This window comes from Vulpes vulpes, chromosome 2 (genome assembly GCF_048418805.1).
Source record: "Vulpes vulpes isolate BD-2025 chromosome 2, VulVul3, whole genome shotgun sequence".
NCBI classification, from domain to species: domain Eukaryota; kingdom Metazoa; phylum Chordata; class Mammalia; order Carnivora; family Canidae; genus Vulpes; species Vulpes vulpes.
In genome coordinates this window covers 100,313,613-100,336,142 of record NC_132781.1, presented here as the reverse complement: position 1 = coordinate 100,336,142, position 22,530 = coordinate 100,313,613, and the positions used below count along the sequence as shown (strand labels likewise).

The 22,530-nt window shown below is 38.0% G+C and overlaps 1 protein-coding gene across 10 annotated transcripts in view; it reads left to right on the top strand.

Moving 5' to 3' along the window:
- Positions 1-22,530, top strand: part of ARHGAP21 (Rho GTPase activating protein 21) — a 137,648-nt gene that overhangs the window by 29,329 nt on the left and 85,789 nt on the right. The gene's annotated exons all lie outside the window — the stretch shown is intronic.

Below are 22,530 nucleotides of genomic sequence, written 5' to 3'. Positions count from 1 at the left end.
TTAAAAGAAGTAGTTAACTCTTCAGTTGCACAGATGAGACTGTAGAGCTTTAAGTGGTGGGGGAGGGGAAGTTAGAATGAATTACTTAAAAAATAAAACTAAGATAAATTAAAGCAATAAAATTGTAAAACAAAGTAAATGTTACATATTTTCAGAGGCGTTTCATATTGTGTTTATAGGAAGGTAGGCAAGATTTTGGAAGGAATTGCTTTTTAGCTAGTTTTTCATTTTTAGTGAAATACAGTTCTTGATTTCTTTCACTGTGGGATTAAATGAAGTTCTTTTTTGAAGTTATTCTGTTCCTGGACAGGTTTTTAGAAAACAGTTGTTTTGCAGTAGAGAAACTTTGTTGGGTATATTTTTTATGATAATTGTCATATGCTTTTGAATTTACTTCCCTAAGAAGAAAAAACTCTTTTTTTCTCCCTTCAACTTTCAGTCAGCATTGTTATTATCAGGTGCAGTCTGCTTTTATAAGTCATAAATAATATTGTATATATTCATCATAATGGCTTCTCTCACAAAATAGCTATGCAATGGCAACTTTGCTTTAGTTATCAATGAATCTTTAAAAACCATGATTTAATTACCTTCATAGGGTTTATTAATCACTTTGTGGGTATTTGTTTTCCTTTTTAAAAAAACGTTCTTTAGTATTATTTGAAATTTAGAAGAAAAATTAAAATATTGAAAGTAGTAAATGATAAATGAAATGTAGCCCCCCCCCACCCCCAGTATAGCACCATTTCTCAGTTCTCCCAAAGCACATGAACAGAAGTTAATGAGACATGAATTTAGTTTCAAGTGGGACTTTTGGGTCTCCAGTACTTTACGTTATGTCCTATTGTCTCTATTCTGGAATGGTGAAAGGACATTTTTATGGTTCAGGGTATGCACAATAGACTAACATATCAGAAATTAGAGATGGAGAAGGTCATTTAGTCTGTAGTTCTTCCAGCATAAGATTGATTCCTTGGTGCACTTTCTAGTTCTCTTCTAATGGATTTACATTACCGTAAAAATATGGATTTTGAATGGCTACTTAGAGAATAAAAGAAGATAGATACTGCAATTATCTTTGCATGTAAAATTCATAATATCAGGAACCGACCAAAGCTGAAACTTAAAAAAAAAAAAAAATTGCTTAGTACCTGGTTTGCAATTACTACTAAATGTATTAGTCTCATCACCAGAAAATTTCCTAGTTTGAGGTAGGACCTGGTCAAGACTTCGTTCTGGCTAATCCCAAAGGAATATTTGAGTTGGGATAATCTGAGGGTGAGCTGATCAAGTGAGCCAGCCACAGAAAGTGCTTTTGGACCTGCGTTGGCTTGGGGTTCTGCAGGATTGCTGGTGCTGCTTTTGCTGTGGCTTACATCCAACAATAGACCATTTAGTTGTTGGCATCAGTCAGAGGAGAATTTAGCATAAAGTAAAAATGGCATATGATCACGTCTCCTGGGGCCTTTAGGCCACCACTTAAAATATTTGGTGGAAGTCACAAACTCAGTGCTTTGGGGGCAAGGTGGCAGGTTCCATAAAAGTGAAGCGAGTTGAAGAGAGTCAGGTGTGAGTTAACAGGGACTGGTGGAGACTGTGGCAAAGTGGAGAATCCGCTTCAGGAGATTGATGCCCTGTTGGGCCTCCTGTTATCAAATCATTTAGTTTTCGAGAGACATTTAAAATTAGCCTTTTTATGTGAATTCATCCTAATTTTTAAGTGTTGGTGACTCATTCAATAATACTCAACAGTATTTTTCAAAATACTGAGATCTAAGCAAAATACATCTATGGCCAAATGTGGCATTAGGCTTCCAGTGTATAACTTCTGGTTTTTAGAAAGCTTTAGGATAGCAGTTGATTTTATTTGAGTTTTACTATTGAAGCTAACCAATGCCCAGGGATGCTGCTGGAAAGTTTGTGATATAGGTAGTGAAGTGTGGGAGAGAAATAAGGAGTAAAGGAAATGGCAGGGTGAGGAGCAAGGGAGGCAGATAGGAGGAGGAGCAGACCACATGAGTGATATGATGGTAATGGGAGGGTGCCACAGTTGGCACAGGGCTCAGTTGGCTCTTTTTTTTTTTTTTTTTTTTTTTTTTTTGCATACTGCTGGGGAATTCTATTTTTATTAAATACTTCTGTGTTGCTGTAGGGAGGCACTCTGGTGCTGTGGATAAGAGAGCAGATTTTTGTGCCCAAAAACTGGATTCAAGGCCTGGTGCTATCTCTCACTCTCTGATGGCCTTGGCATTGCTCACTCACTTCTTCTTTCTCATCTCCTGAGGATCTTCCTCATGGACTGTTGTGAAGATTTAAATCTGATGGCCTGGATCCAGCATTTAACACAGTGCCTAGCACCATGAGTGCTTAATAAAGCTTACTGTTATTATTAGTATATTCCAGGCTGATGCATATATATAGAGAGAGAGGTGATATCATATGAGATCCATATTGGAAATAAAAAGATGGAAGTAAAGAGGTCCCATTAATTTAATTTTTTAAATTATAAGCAAAATGCATGGTCACTTGTATTTGAATAATTGAGCTGGGTAAATCCATTTTAATCAATCACTTTTCCAATTTTTACAACTCTTGTTAATATTTTGATACATACCTTGCAGTTATTTTCCTGCCCAGTGTTTTTTCTTCTGTGTGTGTGTGTATTTTATAAGTTGTAATCATAGTATGCACATATTATGACATCATTTTTAATGGCTGCATAATTTCTAGCTAGAGTCTCTCTAATATAATCATAATATTTAATATTTATTAAATTAAATGTATAGTACATTATCATTATAATGTATTTGATATTTTATATATTACACTATCAATTTATTAAATCATTTAACTGTCACTGCACATTTAAATTGCTTCCAGTTTTTTGTGATTATAAATAAAATGTGATGAATACTTTGTGATTAAAATTGTTTTCCTGTTCAGTATTACTTGCATAGGATACCATTTCAGAAGTGAAATTACTGGGTCAGAGTGATAATACTTTTATTATTTATTTGTTTGCTTCTTTGTTTATCTTTTAGGGTGATAATACTTTTAAAACATTCCTTTTCTAAAATATATTTCTATATTAAGAAAATCTTAGAGAGTAGAATGTTCTTAGATTTTGTGAGAGATGAGTGAATTTAAAAATTTTATAGGTTATAATACTGTCACCTTTAGGAAGAGCAGACCCTATGTTTTTCTCTTTTTTTCTGCAGTGGTGTATGAAATTTCAAATGTCCTAATCAGTATTTAGAACTAAGGGCTAAATGTTGGGTAATAGTGGAGCTCAATCATACAAAGATGTTAGGCATTAAGGTTTCACATATATGACATATCCAATAACCCAGTTCTTGTTTTCCCTTGAACCTGGTGACAACTGATATTGGCACGGGCCACATATCTAGCTAGGGAACTCTGAAGGAATACTGGGAAGTGCCAAGCACGGAAGATCCTGGCATCATCATTCTTTGTATGTGCCTGTAAAGAATCTACAGTCTTTTTAGCTCAGCAGCCAGTCTGATACTGCTAAACACTAGAACATGTTACTCTACTCAGAGCCCTCCAAAGACTGGCCAAGTCAGTCAACATAAAAGCCAAGGGCCCTATGTGTTTGTCCCTGCATGCCCCATCATCTCCAAGGTCCTGTCCCTAACTCTGTCTTCTCTAACCACACTGGACTCCCTGCTATCTCAGTGCCAGGGCCTTTGCTTAATGTTCCCTCTTCTGAAATGCTTCACTCCCTGACCTCTGCATGACATGCCTTTTAACTTTCTTGAGGTTTTTATTCACATTCCCCTTCTCAAGGAAGTGTTCTGTTCAAATTCCTTGTAAAATGTTACAAAGGGAAAAAGTAACTGTACTGTTAAAGCAGATTTCTTTTTTTCTTTGAAAGAGGACTGTAAAAATGATTGGAAACTTTAATTATCTAGTAGAAATAGTCATTCTGTGGAAGTCCATTTTAGGGAAGAAGAGCTAGAGGAAGCTTGCATTGGATTCCTTGAGTTGGAAACCAGGAGATAACCACACCGAGGAAGGACCCCAGTGTACATTTTTCATTTCTTCCTTGGAGAAACCAAATGGAAGACAGAAAGAGAGGCTGCAGAGGACTTTATTTATTTATTTATTTATTTATTTATTTATTTATTTATTTATTTATTTATTTTATTGCTTCCTCTTGAAGCTCCTTCCTCTTCTCCAGCTCCTCTCTTGGCTCCTTTTGTTAAGAAGCAGTTGGTAGCCTGCAGATCACTTTGTTCCTTCCAGCTGTTAGAAGAAGCTGCCGCTTCTAACACCAGTTAAAGGATGCTTTAAATTGATAAGCTAGGAAATTGGGAATAGGCCTTTTGACACTTAAGGTACCTTAACTTCTTGCTACTCTTGGGTGTGATCCACAGACCACTAGTGTCTGCATCGTCCTGAAGTTTGTAGGAAATGCAGAGTTTCAGGTCCCAGCCCAGACCTGTAAGATCAGAATTTGATTTTAACAAGATTCTCCGGAGATTTCTCCTGCACATTAAAGCTCTGCCTTAAATGATAGAGCTAAATGTGGTCTTGTTTTTAGAAATGCTTAATATAACTGTTTTTCTTTAAATATTACTTTACATTATGTCTTCCTTTAAAAATTAAGGGAAATGTAAAGTATTATGGTATTATCACTTACTAGCTTATTTGAATAATTATATTTATTAAAAAATGCATAACTGGTTAATTGCTCCTTTGTTTTTTTAATTAGGGAGCCTGAAAATGAGGTCTCCTGGTTAAGGACCCCAAGGGTTTAGCTTGCTAGGCAGAATAATGTAAATTGACTTTTTTCTTGGCTTGACCTCCAGAACAACCCTCTGTGCGGCTTTGTGGCATGCTTCTGAGTCATCTCTGTCCTCATTATGCTCACTGCTCACTTCCATACAAATGGCCTTGTATTGGAGATTGCCACGATGCTGTCAGTGGGAAGTAACACTGGGAAAACTTGTCGGTGGGGGGCCTGGTGAATGTGGGGTTAGCAGGACTGATTACGAGTGTAGGGATACAACTCACTGTGCCACGATGCACAGAGGGCTGACTTTGCACAGGTAGTGTATGCAGGTGAGATCAGGGAGGCTGGGAATATTGAAGGGATGAGGCCTCTTAGTCATTGTGAGGGGAAATCCAAGCAGATCACTGCTGCGTTTCGGCAGTAACATAACGAATGACCTAAAGCTTCAGAACCTTAGCTGTCAGAACTGTGGGTCGAAGGCACAGGAGAGGAAAAACACCTCTGTGCCGTATGACGGGTCCATAACACCAAGCCCCTAAAATACTGAAAAATGTCAGAAGGAACTTTTACTTCAGTGTTTCATAAGAGAGCAGAATAGTCAATGTTCAGTGGGTACTTACCGTGTGTCACTTTACATACTTAACCCCCTTTAAATCTTAGAATGACCCTGTTGAGATGATATGATTTCCATGCTCCCACTTTACAGGAAACAGATGAAATATGGGGTGAGGCAAAGGGGAGGGACGCTAGGTCACTTGCCCAGGGCCACACACAATTAAGCTGCAGAGCAGGATGCACCCCAGTTAGTCAGACTCTGGAACCCTTGCTCTTAACACCCACACCGTACCGCCTCTTTACTGTGGATATAATGTAATATTCGTGCATCAGCTCTCAAAACTGGTAATTGGCAAGCTGTATTAAGAATGTAGAGGAAATGACAAAAATCATATATATAGTTTTTTTTTTTCAGTTGATGGCCGGTTTCAGGAGTAGTAGACAGAAGTGGACTGAAGAAAGACTAAGGAGCAGGGAGAGGAGAGGAAAGGGTTAGGAATGTCTGGAATGACAGATACACAGTACGGGGAGGTAGAGATAAAAGGCTGGAGAGAGCAGGGTAAGACAGGTAAGAAAACAGAAGAAGGGAGAACTAGGTTTTGCAATAACTACTGTGGCTGTGAGTTTTTGGTGCCTTCTATAGTGGGTTAGTCGATGAGTCACTCTTGGCTCTTCCCTTGTTTCCGATACTGAGCCTTTAGCATCGCTAATATGTAGGTACATGTATGAATATACTCTGAGTTGGTGACTGTGTTATATAAGCAATGTGATTATAAACCGAGCTGCCTGAGCAGAGCTTGATGTTGAAATAAAGTTTTAAAAAGTAGCATCATTAATGTCATGTAACAATATGTGTGATTGCTTGGGAGCTGAAAAGTGGTTCATTTGGAATCGAAAGCAGTTAGCTTAACTAGGTAGTTCAAGCCGACGGTTCACGTGGAGCCAGCTGCCTCTGGATCAGTAACTAGAGGGCTCAGCCGCAGAGTCTGCTATGCCCATGTCTGGCCTAGATGTTCTGGCCTGGGAGCTCTGGTTGATGAGGCGACTCAGGTTTGAATTAATAAGAAAGACAAAATGGAACTCTCTGAAGCAGATTTGTAAAGGACAGACTAAATGGTGTGTGGATGAATGGAATGGTAGACTCCTCTGTTTTGGCTTTTTGATGATGGTTGGATTTGATACAAGGAGGAAAGTACTGAAAATACTAGCTTTTGAATCCCCATCTTTGGGGGGAAACCATTTGCTTGAGAAGTTGGATGGTCCAGTGGAAAGAAGGATCTTTGGATTAAGAGTAGAAGCTCCTGCGTGTGCTTGGTGTGCTCCGCCATTGCTTGGTTGTGTGATTCTGAACAATTCTGCTAATTCTCCATACTTTAGTGTTGTTATCTGTAAACTGATTAGATGATCCCAGGGCTCTTTCTTCCAGTTCTAACAAAAAGTGAGTTTTAGAAAAGCAGGATACGTCTTATATGCTACTATATATTTGAGGAATGAAATTTTAACTCCTGTGTCATTCCATGTTTATTCATGATTGAGGGGGAACATTGCTTATGTAGGGTACCATTCATAGTGGCTTTTAGCTTAGGTGATGAATGGGAAAGTCTATTATTTAATGCAGATTTACAGTAGGTGCATTGAAGTGTGTGGTACCTACTTTTCCCAAGGGTATCCAAACAGAAACAGATGTAGGAGCTGTAGAATTTCCTGGTTTTGTCTACATAGTACCTTAGAATTTCATCCCCCTTGTCCCCTCGACCCCTTCCCGCCAAATGTAGTACATAATACTCTAAAACTCTTGGTTGAAGAATATAGTGTTCAATGTTTCAGCTTTTAAAAATGAGAATTATGGGGGGGTGGCACCTGGGTGGCTCAGCCAGTTAAGGATCTGACTCTTGATTTCGGCTCAGGTCATGATCTCAGAGATGTCAGATCGAGCCCTGTGTTGGGCTCCATGCTAAGCATGGAACCTGCTTAAGATTCTCTGTCCCTCTCTTCCTTGGCCTTTCCTCCTCCCCCTATTCTCTCTCTTTCTAAAAAAAAATTTTTAAAAATAGATAAAATGGGAGTTATAAAACTGTATTCATAACGTGGAAAAAGCATACTTCCAACTGATGGGCTGTTTAGGGAGCACTGGACAAAATGTGGCCTGAACAGGGAATAACAGGAGAGGGAGAAGGAAAGGTGAGGAGAGAGACAGAGAAAGGTAGGAAAACAGAAAGGGGTCTCTTCTTTCCACTTGTGGGAGGGCATCCTTCCCTTTATTTTCCGTGTTGTCCCACACCCCCCTTGCCCCTTACCCCTTTCCCCAGACCCCTTTTGCAGGTTCCCTTCCCCCATCTTCCAGCACCTAACAGCTTCAGCTGTCCCACATCTGTGCTTTAATAAGGTCTGTCCCCCCTGGGACATCATTCCCCTCTTCTGCAGGGGCCAGTGTGAGCCAGTGACAGGTGGCCCCCAGGAACAACACGTTTTATCATCTGTCTCTGCAGATTTTGGGGGAGGACCCCTGGAGGCCATTCTGATTTTGATATTCAGGCCTGAATTTCTCCACCTTGACTCTAAAAGTTAAGTGCTGATTCCTGGGCTCTATTCTTCTGTGATCCTGTCATCCTCATTGCTCCTTAGGAAGCCCAGATGTAGACAGAAGATACTGCTGTCAGTGTGGCCTGCATGGGACAGGAGCTGATCCACCTGCATCAGTACATTCTAAATTGCCTGGGTAAAGGCAGGGTCCTTGGGTCCTCCCAAGGAACATGGTTAGCTGGTTGGTTTTCCGGTCTGACCCATTAGACCCATCGAGCAGGCCTAGTTCTCCGGTCTTATATTCATCCCTTTTGTCACCATTAGTGGTTCTGGCATCTGTATTTCATTTAATATGGGATATCGTGCCTGCCAGGCTTCTTAGAGGCATCCCTATGATGTATCCGAACCTCTCCTGTCTTATTCCTTGCCTTAGTGTTAAATCCTGTGTCAAGTAAAATGCCTCGTTTTAACCATTATCCAGCTTTATATTCCATCATTGATCTAAACCCCTCACAACTACTCCCATCTGTGCTCTCCCCATAACCATACATGTTGGCCTGTAGCTCCATTGACATATAATCCTTTCTCTTTTCTTTTCCTTTTCCTTTTTTTTTTTTTTTGAGTCTTGTTTTTAAGCCTTAATAGTGGGATCAGAGCAGCTTTAGTCTTGTGCTAATTTTGCCTGGCTGGTGAGGACTTGGGAGTATTTTACCTGGTGCCCATGATTTACAGGGTTTTCCCCACTCTCTCGGGAGGGAACCGGCACTCTTCCCATCCTGGTGTGAGCTGCGGGGATTGGTCCCTCCAGTTCTTTTCCTGGCTGGTTTCCTCTTAGAGACTCATGAGTACTAAGCTGAAGGCTTGGTGCAGAGGACACAGCGCTAGCTCCCGGCAAATGTTCAGGGCTCCCTCCCTGTGCCACTTACTTTCTCTTATTCCCTGCTATAAACACGGGCCACCGTGGCTTCATCGAACTTAGGGAGGCCACCAGGTGTGCCATGGCTTTGACACTTTGTGGGGTATGTTAGGGCAGTAGTGCTCATTTTATTTCCTTTTTTTCCCCAGCAATCATGGTCCTTTGTTATCTGATATCCAGTGTCTGGAAACCATTGTTTCATGTATGTTGTCTACATTTTTAGTTGTTTTAGGTAATAGAATGTGTTAGTTATCTACTGCGGGGAAACAGATTACATACAAAATCCAGTGACTTAGAACAACAATATTTATTATCTCTGTTTCTGCTGGTTAAAATTCCAGGCGTGGTTTCGCCGGGTCCTCTGGCCCAGAGTGTCTCAGTGTCTTACGAGGCCACACTCAGGGTCAGCCAGCGCTGACATCATCTCAGAGCTTGCCTGGAGAAGGATCTGCTTCCAGGCTCACTCACGTGGTTGCTGGTGGGATTCAGTTTCTCATGAGCTGTGAGGGCCTCAGTTCTTTGCTGGCTGTTGGCTGGAGACTATCCGTGGTTTCTGGTCACATGGGCCTCTCCAGAGGGCAGCTCACAAGATGGCAGCCTATTTCATAAGAAGGAATAAGAGAGAAGAGCAAGAGAGACACAAAGTGTGGGGAACACAGGGGTCACAAGTCTTTTGTAATCTAATCTTGTAAGTGACATCCCATCACATTTGGTGAATTCCATTCATTAGAATTCACCAGGTCTAGCCGACACTCAAGCAGAGCGGATTATCTGTAGGCATGAACTCCAAAAGGTGGGGATCACTGTTCTTTTTCTTCTTTTGTTGGGATTGATTATAATCCATTTCAGAACTGGGAAGTATGTTAGGGATCCCCCCCAACCCCTTGGTTTGATGATGTGCTCAGAGGACTTACAGGGTTCTGCATGTTGCAGTACTAAACTATGATTCATAACAGCCAAGAACACAAAACAAAATCAGCAAAAGAAAAGGCATCCTGGGACAAAGCTCAGAGAAAACCATACAAGCTTCAGGAGTCTCATCCAGTGGAGTCACACACGATACACTTAATTCCTCCAGCATCAAAACATGACACTATGTGTGAAGTGTCTACCAGGGAAGCTCATTCGAGACAATGACCTGCCTGACATGGACCAAAATTCCAGACTCCCAGAAGGAAAGCAGGTGTTCAGCATAAACCGTGTTGTCTGCACACACAGGTTACATACAGTAAGCCACTTTAATCAGTTACGGTATGGTGAGAGCCCCCATCTGGAATCCAAATACTCAGATGACAACCCAGGACCTACCTAGTAAGCAGGCCTCTCTTCAGGATGAAGTCCCAGGCCTGCTAGATTAACTCTTTTCTGCACAGGAGGGAATGGGAATTTATATTAAGCTTACCATAAATAATGCTAATCAGTCAAAATACTTTGCTAAATGGATGATTCTGGGCCTATGCCTAGTGGTGAAGGAGAAATGGTGCTTGCTTTTTAGGGCCTTGAAATTAAGGAGCTTAATTCAGACAGTAATCCTAATGTGTAGCCAGCTTAGAAAACAGTGAAGTTTCACTGTTGCATTGATGTATATCTGTTGCTTCCACAAATATTTATTGAGTACCTGCTTTTTACCTGGCTTCTGTGATAGATATTAGCTATAAAATCCTGAGCGTGTATGTCTGTATTCTTGGCGATTATAATCAAGTAGGAAAGACAGATTTAAACAAATAGACACAAAAATAAGTAATTAAAATATAAAATTTCCTTTATGGGAAAAGAAAACACTCATTTTCTATTCATTCAATAGTTTTTTATTTGTACCTGTACTGTTCTAGTGTGAGCAAAACAAAGTTCCTGCTCTTATGGACTTACATTTTAATGGTTGGGGGAGGGGAGGGTGGAACAGAAAATCAGTCAATCATCAGTCAATCAAACAAACCTGTTTCAGATTGTGATAAGTGCTATGAGGAAAAATAAAGCAGAATGGAGTGATGGAGAGAGAGATAAGGTAGTTAAGAAAAGCCCCTCCGAACAGAATAACTCCTCTGAATAGATAATGTGTAGATAGAATCCTGAAGGAATTAAGGAAGCAAGTCGTATAGTTATCAGCATGCAGGTAGAGGGAATTGCAAAGATAAAGCCTCTAAGATGGGAAAGAGCTTGGTATGTTTGAGACTTGTGTGGCAGGAACTGGTGAGGGAGGGGGAGAGGAAGTAGGAATTAGGTCAGGGTCATATCCAGAAATAAGGTCATGGAGGGTCTAGAGCTTTGGATTTCCTTCCCAGTGTGATGGGAAGCCTATTCCAGGGTTTTTAGTGCAACAGTAACATAATCAGATTTATGTTTTCATAAACATGTAAACATTTTAAACAGACGCTTGCAGTTACAGCATGCATTAATCATTGAATACATAGCTTGATGAATTTTATAGAGTGAACACCTCTGTGGATCATTGACCAGATCAAGCTATAGCCTATCAGCTCCTCAGTAGCCTCTATTATGCCTCTTGGGGTCACTTTTCTCTCCTCTAAAGATAATCACCATGTTTTGGTTTGCCTGTTTCGAATTTCATGAATGCTATCATATTATGTGTACTCTTTTGTTTTGGCTTTTTTTTACTTAGTGTTATTATTATTGTTATTTGGTTTATATATATTTTTTAGAGAAGGAGAGAGTGTGGGTGGGTGGGTGGGGGGTAGGGATAGAAGGGGGAGGGGAAGAGGGAGAGGGAGAGAGAATCTTAAGAAGGCTCCACGCCCAGCCTGGAGTCCCACATGGGCTCAGTCTCACTAGCTGAGATCATGACCTGAGCCTAAATCAAGAATTGGATGCTTAACTGACTGAGCCACCAAGGCACCCCTACTCAGTATTATCTTTGAAGTTCATCTGTGTTGTTGCAGTAGCTGTAAATTTGTAAAATTTTATTTATTTAAATTTTTGTTTATTTATGATAGTTACACACACACACACACACAGAGAGAGAGAGAGAGAGAGAGAGGCACACAGAGAGAGAGGGAGAAGCAGGCTCCCTGCACCGGGAGCCTGACGTGGGATTTGATCCCCGGTCAGAGAGAGAGAGAGAGAGAGAGAGAGAGAGAGAGAGAGGCACACAGAGAGAGAGGGAGAAGCAGGCTCCCTGCACCGGGAGCCTGACGTGGGATTTGATCCCCGGTCTCCAGGATCGTGCCCTGGGCCAAAGGCAGGCGCTAAACTGCTGTGCCACCCAGGGATCCCTAAAATTTTATTTATAGTAGTTCATCATATAAATCTACCACGATTTATTTATTCACTCATTTGATGGACATTTGGCTTCTTTCCAGTCTTTAGCCTTTACAAAAAAATACTGCTATGAACATTTTGAACAGAGTTTTTTATATGTGTGGATTTCCGCTATATCCAGGAGTGAAGTTACTGGGACACAGGATACACATTTTATGGCCAAACCTTAACAGATACCATAAGCAGTTTTTCAAGTGATTGTGCCAATTTATACTCCCATCAGCAGTATCTGAAAATTCCTGTTACTCTACATCCTTGCTAATAATTGATTGTCAGTTATAACAAAATTTTTTTTTAGATATTTTGATGTATGTTTAGTAGTATCTCATGATTTAAACTTTCATTTGCCTAATGAAGTTGAGCATCTTTTCTTATTTACTATTTGGAGTCCATCTCTTGTGAAGTGTCTGTTCAGATCTTTTACCTTTGATTCACTAGCTCTAAGAACTTGTTACCTAATTTCTTTGAGTATACTGTTAAAAAAATCCATAAGAATGGACTGTCATCCAATTTTCAGTTCTTTGAGTAGTCTCTATTTGAGTAACCAAAGCAAGTTAGTATCAGTATCAGGCCTTCAATTTGTCAGAAGTCCTTAAGAACCACTTACTAAATATTGTGCTCATTGACACTATCAACTTGAATATAAAGGCTTTTAAAGATAGAAGATCCAGACACAGAGTGAATGGAAAATCAGTCTTCAAAAAATAGGACTAGTTTATAAGAAGGTAGACTCTTATTTCTTCCTTTGGAAATTACAGTTATTTAGTCAAAATTTGCATTAATTCTGCAACAAAAGCATCAGCATCATCAATAAAAATCTGGAAATTGATTTGGGAGATGGTCCAGGCAGCTAGATTTAAGGAAACGCCCTGTGGCATCCATTGCAACCGTAAACACCTGTGCTGTAACCAAAGCAAAGGAGTGTAAGGGAAGTAAAAAGCCCCCCTTTTTTTTTTTTTAATTTTTTTAATTTATTTATGATAGTCACAGAGAGAGAGAGAGAGAGGCAGAGACACAGGCAGAGGGAGAGGCAGGCTCCATGCACCGGGAGCCCGACGTGGGATTCGATCCCGGGTCTCCAGGATCGCGCCCTGGGCCAAAGGAAGGCACTAAACCGCTGCGCCACCCAGGGATCCCAAAAAGCCCCTTTTTAAACATACAATTCCTGTTTGGTTTTTCAGGCTCATCTTATTTCTAACATAAATTTTTAGTAAAATTTATGATATGTTGGATTTGTATTTTTTATGAGTATTGTATGTATTTTATAATACTTTTAAGATTCTCTTTGTGTAATATGCCGCTGTGTGTTTATGCCTATTTAAAAATTTTAACAGTTTGTATTTTTAAATGGTTCTAGAGGCTTTAAATTGTTAAATCTTTGCTTTTCTTATATACTGTTAAATCATTTCTGTGTTTAGCCAATTAAAGGGCTTTTTCTTTGTGAAAGTATTATCTATTAAAAATGATCCATTTTATAATGTAGTTTCCAGAAATATGTTATGTTGAAACCAGTTATATTTATAGGACATAAATTATGGAATGATTAAAATAATTTATTGCCTTCCAAATGCTTTATCCCAGAGTTCCTTTAATACTAAGCTCCACCAGTGCCTCTAAAGTGTGTATAAAATACTTGTTAATATTTAATTATAACTTTTTATGAACAAAGTATGAAACAAGATCTTCTTGCATTTGGAATTTTTTTATGTAGCTAAGTGTTTGAATTAAAAAAAAATCAAGAAATAGTGACACATTTGAAAGGCATATGCAGACTGTACATCACTACATTAGAAATTGGATGGCAGCCCAGTTGCTCCATCTCTGAGCCCTGTCTTTCCCAGGGGATTCTGGATGCTGTTAGATCACATCATCTTGTTTGCCTTTGCTGGACCTGGCAACTCAAAGCTAGATGTCTCCACCTGATGTTAGGGTACATCCCAGTGCTCAGATTGCTCTGAACCTGAAACAGTTTGGCCCTCTTTCCGGGAGCGACTTACTGTCTACTTACTCTTTAAGATCTGGGGTCTGTTTCCCTATGTGGTCGCTTCTGAGTTCCTGTGTATTTTAAGCTCTCCTTCTAGTTCCCAGGGATCTTGCTTTGCTTTCTACAACCATGTTTTAAGCTATTACTGTCAACCCTCATTTATAATCTCGTACACGAACTGTGTTCTGAACTCCAATGATGACATGTTCTTTTGTAATTCAATCTTGAGCTGGAGACTCTCCGTATATTTTTTTTCCATGTTATTTATATTAGAAGTCTTTAAGAATAGGATGTTATATGCAAAGATGTTTAGTCTCACTACTAATGAAAGAAACAAAAAGTTAAAACAAGAATCATTTTTCATCATAGCATCTTTGCAAAAATTAGAAGATGACTACCTGTTGTACACTAGAATATGGATACAGCTGGCTCAAATGTTGTCAGCGTGTTTGTGACTTTGTTCTCTGTTGTATAGATAGCACTTTGAAATTTTGTATGTAAAACTAAAAACAAAACTGAGGTAGCAAATCCATTCTTAAAATTTATCTTAAAAACTACTCGTCGTTTTTCACAGAGATTGTCTATAAAGTAGTTATAATAGTAATAATACTAATACTAATAGCAATAGTAGAATAAGAAAGTTTAATGGTCCATATACATACCTAAAAGAGAAGAATGAACAAATAAATTGTGGTTTATTCATATGATGAAATACTATGCAGCCTTCAATGCACAGATAAATATATTAATACGAAAAGACATTCAAAACCTACTAAATAAAAATAAGTAGATTTGAAGGACATTTTTCTAAGGTGTGTATTTATATATATTTACAAAAAAAAAGTCTGGAAGGAAATACATACACCAAAGTATTGACATCAATTGTCTCTGGAGGAGGGATGGTAGATTAGTTGAATTATTTTCTTTTTGCTTAGCTTTATTTTCTAATTTGCCTTTAGTGAACATAACATATAGTATGTGTTTAATAAACAAATTATGAAAGGAAAAGGAAAGATAGGTTATTATCCATTAGCTGTTGTCCCAAATTGCTAAAACAGTCTATTAGTGCTGTAGTGTAGTGGAGAAGTTCCAGGATTAGAAGACTGGAAACTAGTCCAAACTATGGCTCTGTTTAGCTATGAGACCATTGGCGAGTCTCTCTGGGCCTGTTTCTGTATTTATGAAATAAGTTAGTTGAACTAGATCTCTGATTTATAAGCTCCTTACAGACTATTGGAGTTTCTGTAGAACTGGTAGAATAGAGCAGGTTTCAGTACAAACTCTCCCTGCCCCTCTCCCCCAAACAGAGCAGTTCTGTATATTTGATGTTCTGTATCCTGAGCTTCTGTTTTAGGCTACCTTTCAACCAAATGTAAGGGAAAGAAAAAAGTACCCTATTTCTAAGATTCAGTAATTCTAAGTACTTTTTTATGCCTCTTCCTTTAAGCTTCACACCATCTTTCTATTCATTGGAGTACAGGTTCTTGGAGGACAGATCTTACCTTATGTATCAGGATATCCTTGCACTCCTGGAAGTATCAGACTATGATAGGCTGTATTCATTAAGAGCTAGTAAGGAAATGAATGCTTCATGTCTGATGCAATACTCTCTCACTGACCTACTCTATCTACTTCAGTTTGGACCCTAATGAATAGTTTGGGTCACCTATAATTGTGTAACTTTTGGCAGGTTACTTAACCCCTCTGAGAATCAGTGTTCTCTTTTATGAAATGTTCTGAATGACCAAGTTGGATTATATTATCTCTATGTTTCAGTCTAGCTCCATCAAATTTAGTGAAATTATAGAGTCTGTATAGTTCAGTCTAATGAAATTGAGTCAACTACTAACATTGGTTGCCAATGTAATGTCATTATAATCCTAAATTAACTTAGATTTGGAAAATTCATTTGTATGTACATTTAACAAGATGAGTCCCTGACATTCTATCTAGATCGTTGTAGTGCTTCAAATAGTGAAATCATGTTTCACTAGAGTCATGTTTCACAAGAATCAGACACTTAACCAACTGTTTCTGTCTGACTGTCTATATCTATGTCTTCTCTACCCCTCAGAGGGGACTTCATTATTCATTGGTAGCTAAAATGAACTGAAATTTAAGCTTAAATTGGAGATTCCTGCTTGCCCAAAGGGTACGGATAGAATTGTTTTTAACCTAAAAATAAAATCTGTTCTCTGATTCAGAGTAAACAAGATTTTATTCATATCAGAAAATAAGTAGCTTCTGAAAATAACTCATGTTAATAAAGCTTCTTTATAAGAAAATATGTGTAAAAATAGGCTATCTATATTCGGGTTTTGTGTGTATTTCTCTATCTTTGTTTGATATGAAACAAAACTATTAACATTTACTGACGAGAAATATTGGGAAAAAAGTGAACAGGAGGACTTGCACACAAGATTTTAAAGTAATCATTTTATATTATTCTTGTTTTATGTAAACTCTATTCATTTAATTCATTTAAATTTAGTTTGTTTTTAGGGACACCTGGGTGGCTTAGTGGTTGAGCGTCTGCCTTTGGCTCAGGTTGTGATCCCAAGTCCTGGGATTGAGTCCTGCATTGGGCTTCCCGGGGAGCCTGCTTTTCCCTCTGCCTATGTCTCCACCCCTCTCTGTGTCTCATGAATAAATACATAAAATCTTTTAAAAAAATTAGTTCGTTTTTTATGTCTTACTTTCTGTCAGGTTTTTGTTGGGCACAAATGAGACGTGGACCGTCTCCTTAGGAAGCTGCTCTGATTAAAAACACAATTGTATAAACAAGTAACTACAACATGGTAGGATATGTTCTGGAGTAAGGAAGCTCTGTAAGGGCCTGGGAGACTGCTTCACAGTACTGGAGTACAGTGGCTGGGGAGTTCTGCTGCAAGGTACTTTGGCACTGACAAGTGGAGTGGACCATTCAGCACAGATGGAATTTTCAGAATACAGCCTGTCAGCAAGGCACATGCTACGGTAAAGGCCGATGGGAAAATTTATTAGTGCTCGCAGGCATGTTCATTATAGAAAATCTATGAGTTGTGTAAAAACAGGAGGAAACTGGCCCTAGATCCCAAAGATTGTGTGTGTTTAAAATAAATTATATCATATTCTGACTTTTATATTTTACTGCTTTCCTAAGGATTGTATTTTGGGCATGCCATTAATAATTTTTCACGATTATGACTTCAGTAGCTATATCATAATTTTACTTAGCTATTTCTTTTTTTTTTTTTTAGCTATTCCTTTCTGTCACTATTGTTGGACATTTAATTGCCAATTTGAGGTTATAATACCTTGAGTGAATATCTTATAAATATGAATTTTTGCCATTGTGTCTTATTATTATTTCTTTTTTCTGTCTCATTATTTTGCTAGTGATTAGGTTAAAAGGTATAAAATTTAAGTCTCAAAAAAAAATTTAAGTCTCTTGATAAATATTGCCAAGTGAGTTTGCAAAAAGGTTGTATATTCCCAGATAGAAGTGTGGAAACTTTCATTTGACTCCATCTTCTAGGACACTGTAGAACCATGTTGGTTGTTTTATTTATTTATTTTATTTTATTTTATTTTATTTTATTTTATTTTATTTTATTTTTATTTTATTTTATTTTATATTTTTTTTATTTTATTTTATTATTTTATTTTATTTTATTTTATTATTTTATTTTATTTTATTTATTTTATTTTATTGGTGGGGGCAGGCAGAGGGAGAGGGAGAGAGACTCTTTAGCAGCCTCCATGCCCAACATAGAGCCCAACCTGGGGCTCTGTCTCACCATCCTGAGAGCACGACCTGAGCTGAAATCAAGAATCAGACACTTAACCAACTGAGCCACCCAGGTGCCCCTGGTTTTTTTTTTTTTTGTTTTGTTTTGTTCTGTTTTTCTTTTTCTGATCAATTTTCATGTAGTATCTTTTATTCTGTGTCTTTCTCTATCTGGAGAGAATATTGTTAATAAGAGTCTTAACTAAACTTCATAACAGTAAAGAGTAATTCCCTTCAGAAGTCCTTGGTAGAAAAGTGTTTTGGAAATTCATTATCTTTCCTTTATGATTTGAAAACCTCATGAAATGAGAATTTAGGAACTGATTGACTTCATGTTTAAGAAGACAGTTCTAGCAGCATAGTACTATATCTGGAAGAGAGAGAGGTATGTTTCTTGCTCTAAATGATCAATTCTGTCATTGGATGTTTATGATTAGCAGATAATTTCTGGCAAGATAGCAGCAAATGAAGAATGTAACTAAAACTGTTTTCCTTCATTTTGGTAGATACGTTTAAAACGCAATAGATTATAAATTCTCAGTAGAGCTAGATAGGCTTTTTTTTTTTTTTTTTTTTCAACTTTAAACAGAACTTTAATAACTCAGGATGTGGTCTACGACTTAAAGGCTGAATGGTCTGGGCCGGAGGCACAGAAGCGAGGCCATTAGTAGGCTGTCTGAGACTGCTGCTGGCGGTACCCGCCCCGACGCATGTAGCCCTCGTTCTTGCGGTAGCCGTCCTTCTGGTCTCGGAAGTAGCCACCATAGGTACCCTGCTTGTGGTCAAACACCCGCTCATTATTTTCCACCAAGCTGCCCAGCTTCTCAGCCAGCTGCAGGGCCAGGTTCTGTTGGGCAGTGGGCTCGGTGCGGTGCATCACCACAGTCTGCGTTGGCTGGTCCAGAGAGGCCATCAACTCCTCATTAATGATCATCTTGCTGATGATGGAGTGTACAGTGGGCAGGTCCAGTTCAAACATGTCAGACAGAGTCTCCATGCTGATGGAGTCATAGACACTGCTGTAGGTGAAGAGGTAGGTTCGCAGTGATTCTTCCTGGATCTTCCTAACCAGCATGGTTCGGACTTTGTCAGCCTCAGGGAAAAGGTCCCACACTTTGCCATTCATCTTTTCATTGATGATAAAACTGTGACAGGTCTTCCAGTCGCCCATCTTCATAGCCTTGGAGGCAGCAACCACGTGTTCTCTCATGGACTCAGGGGGACCCAACAAGGGCTGCCGCTCGCCCACCCGCAGCTGGTGATGGAACTGCTTGCTGATCATGCGTCGGCGGGCGTCACTCTCATGGGCAGCCATGAGATATGGATATGGTGGATATGGTGATATGGACAAAATGATGATCCTTGTATAAATGGTATTGAACTGTGAACATTGTGTGATATGATGTTCTTGTTTTATTGTTTGGATATATGCTAAGTGTGATTGACCGCTACTGTATTCTTTTAAATATGCATTTAGTAAGTAATTTATTTCTTCCCAATCTTTGGCTCTCTCCTGCCTTTATGAAGTTCCATATTTATTAAAATACCGGAAAGTAAAAAGCAGCTAAGCAGAAATTTTAATACTGATTAATATAGTATTCTATATGGTTTGTTAGAGAAGTACATAATTCTGTGCTCTTTTAGCTAAATAAAAGTAATATTTAAGTTTATGTAAAGCATATTTAAATAATTTTGGCATCCCAGTTATCAGTCATTATTTGGCATAAATCTCTTCCTAGTATGCTCAGAAGGTGTCCAGCAGTCAAACTGATAAATTTCTGTGAAATATCATTTTTTCCTGGTATTTATATTAGAATTTTGATTTCTGTAAAATCTAAATTATCTAAGGCTTTATCTAAGGCTTGAGGGACACCAGGGTGACTCAGTAGGTTAAGCCTCAGATTCTTGATTTTGGTTCAGTCATGATGTCAGGGTTGTGAGATTGAGCCCTGCGTCATGCTCTGCACTCAATAGGAAGTCTGCTTGAGAGTCTCTGTGTCCCTCTGAGCACACCCCCTCCACCCCCACATGATCTTTCTGTCTCTCAATTAAATAAATGAATCTTTAAAAAAAAGAAAGAAAATGATTGAAGTATATAGTAGATGATTCTTCTGTATGGATTTAAGTATGCCATGTAACATAATGAGGAAAATTTATTAGATTAAATAAATACTTGAGTTAATTTACTGTGTACCTAGTTTTATTTGCTATTAATAAATGGGTGATGAACTTTTTAAAAACTGAAATATTTAGAAGTTATGAGTATTTTAAGGCTTAGCAAACATTCTTTATATGAAAAACATAGTCCCAGGTAAGTAATTCAAAATTTCACTGGAATATATAAGTATCAGATTGGGGTCTTTTACATTTTGGATAAAGAGCTGTTTTTTAGAGAAAAGGTCTCTACAGTTGGAGTTGTATGTTTTATGACTGTAGGAAAGTCACTTTACTTCTCTGAGCCTCATTTAAAAAAATGTAAATATATTGCTCAAAGTTGTAGTAACAGTCAAATATGGTTTAACACATGGGTGAGACTCCGTAAATGCTCACTGGATATTTGAACTTTTAGCATCATTTATTCTCATATTTAATTGTAGATAATATTTGAAGAATTTTGGTAAAATGATGTATTTATTTATTTATTTACTTGAGAGAGAGCAAACCTGTGGGCATGAATGGTGTTTGCAGGGGGGAGGGCACAGGGAGAGGGAGAAGTAGACTCCTCCCTGAGCAGAGAGCATCTGATGCAGGGTTCTGGGATCAAGATCTGAGCTGAAGGCAGACACTTAACTGACTGAGCCCCCGAGCCCTCCAATGATGTATCTTGAAATTGAAATATTTCCCCTATATAAAATGGAATTTAGGCTTTGAGCTGTTTAGAAAACAGCCCTGCAATGTGTGCAGTGTGTACAGAATACTTTATAAAAACATTTTTCATTTGTTGTTTTTTCTCTAAAACCGAAGCCATAAATATTTTTTTTTTTTAATGAGAGATGAGTTTTAAGTATTTCCAAAGATAGTACCAAGGGAGCATGAGAGAAACTTTGAGGGGGCAATATTGAGCAAAATCTGTGTGTTCAAAGGGAGATAGTCTCCTAAACCATATGTTCCTCTTGGTGAAGTAGGAAGATAGGGATATACTATGATGGTGTTTGCTTATGGCCATTGTCCAGACCAGATTTTTGAATTACACATTGAAATTTACTATATTAACAAGCCATCTTCAGGCATTAAATTACAAAGACATATTCCATACTAGATGAATATCAAAAGAAACCATCTAAACAGAATATAAACCAATGTAAATGCCTTAAAGAAAGCAGGTAAATCCTATGTAATACTTTAAAGAAACTGTGGTTTAAAGGACATCATCCAAAAAAAAAAAAAAAAAAAAGGACATCATCCTTCCAACGAGGAGATATTTGTAGATGCTTTTTTTTTTTTTTTTTTTTTTTACTATGATAGCAAAATAACTAGAAAAAACTCTATTAGCCTTATTTCCACTTATAGGATAATGGATAAGTAAGATGTGCTATAGTCACAATGGAATTTTCTACATCAGTGAAAATCAGTGAACCACATCAGAGTTTGGGTGGTGGTTCATCAACCCTTTTCCTCCTCTTTCTGGCCAATAGCTTAGTCACATTCCCCACCCTCCCTTAATTAACTTTAATGAATATGTTAAGTAACAGAATTAGAAAGTAATGTCAGGGACCGTTAAAGAAGAAAAAAATGGACACAGAAAATATGCCAGCTAGATTCAGTCATACCTGCTTCTGGAATCAGTCGTAAGGTGGAATTCCCTCAAATTATAAGGAAAGCTTTACAAATGCCAGGTGGCACATGAGAATTTTCATTCTAGATACTATTTTGAAAGTGATTTCTCTGTTTCAGCAAACAAACTCAGACTTTTCCCCCAGTTATCATGAAGACATTTTTATTAGTCACAAGGAGAACGGAGGGGGAGAATGAAATAAGTGTTGTCTAAACCCATCAGGACTACTGATAAAACAACTCAGTGGATTTGCCCAGGAAATGAGTCTGAATGGGTCATTGGCTATGAAGGAAGTATATTCTGATTCTTACCATCTTGTCATTTTATGAGACTGATAATATTGTTACCAGGTTATATGTGTCATAAGAAAGTTAGGAATAACTTTTTGAGTCATGATAGTAGTTTAAACTATTAAACATTTCTAGAAATTTCACAACATTCTTTCCAATGTTTTTAAATTTATTTTAGATTTTGAAACAGCTATCTTTTATGAGGGCAAAGTTATAAAATTGAGTAATTAAGAATTTGTGTCTTTGAAATATTGGGATCTGAAAATCAGAGAGAAAGAGAAGTGAGGAAAGTGCATTGCTAGGTAAAAAATTACACGAAAACCCAGAACTCTGAGTAAAAAGGAATCACATAAAAACAAATACCAGTTGATTCAAAATAATGGTAAGTGAAACCATTTAGGAACAGCAGCAGAAAGGACCAATATCAACAGTTGGCCTAGATAGAAAATACTATAGGAATGTCCAAGTAAATAATAAACTGAAAAATTAAGAGTTATATTTTTTAAATTAAGTCCAAGTGTTTAATTTGAAATACTTTAAAACTAAAGTCATCTAGATTTTTCCATTTCTTTGATCATCATCTTTTATCTCTGGAATATTAAAATGTCTCCTGAAAACTAGAATTAGTTCTTGGAAAAACATATTTAGATACATCTAATATTCAACATCAGAGTAATTCCAATTGT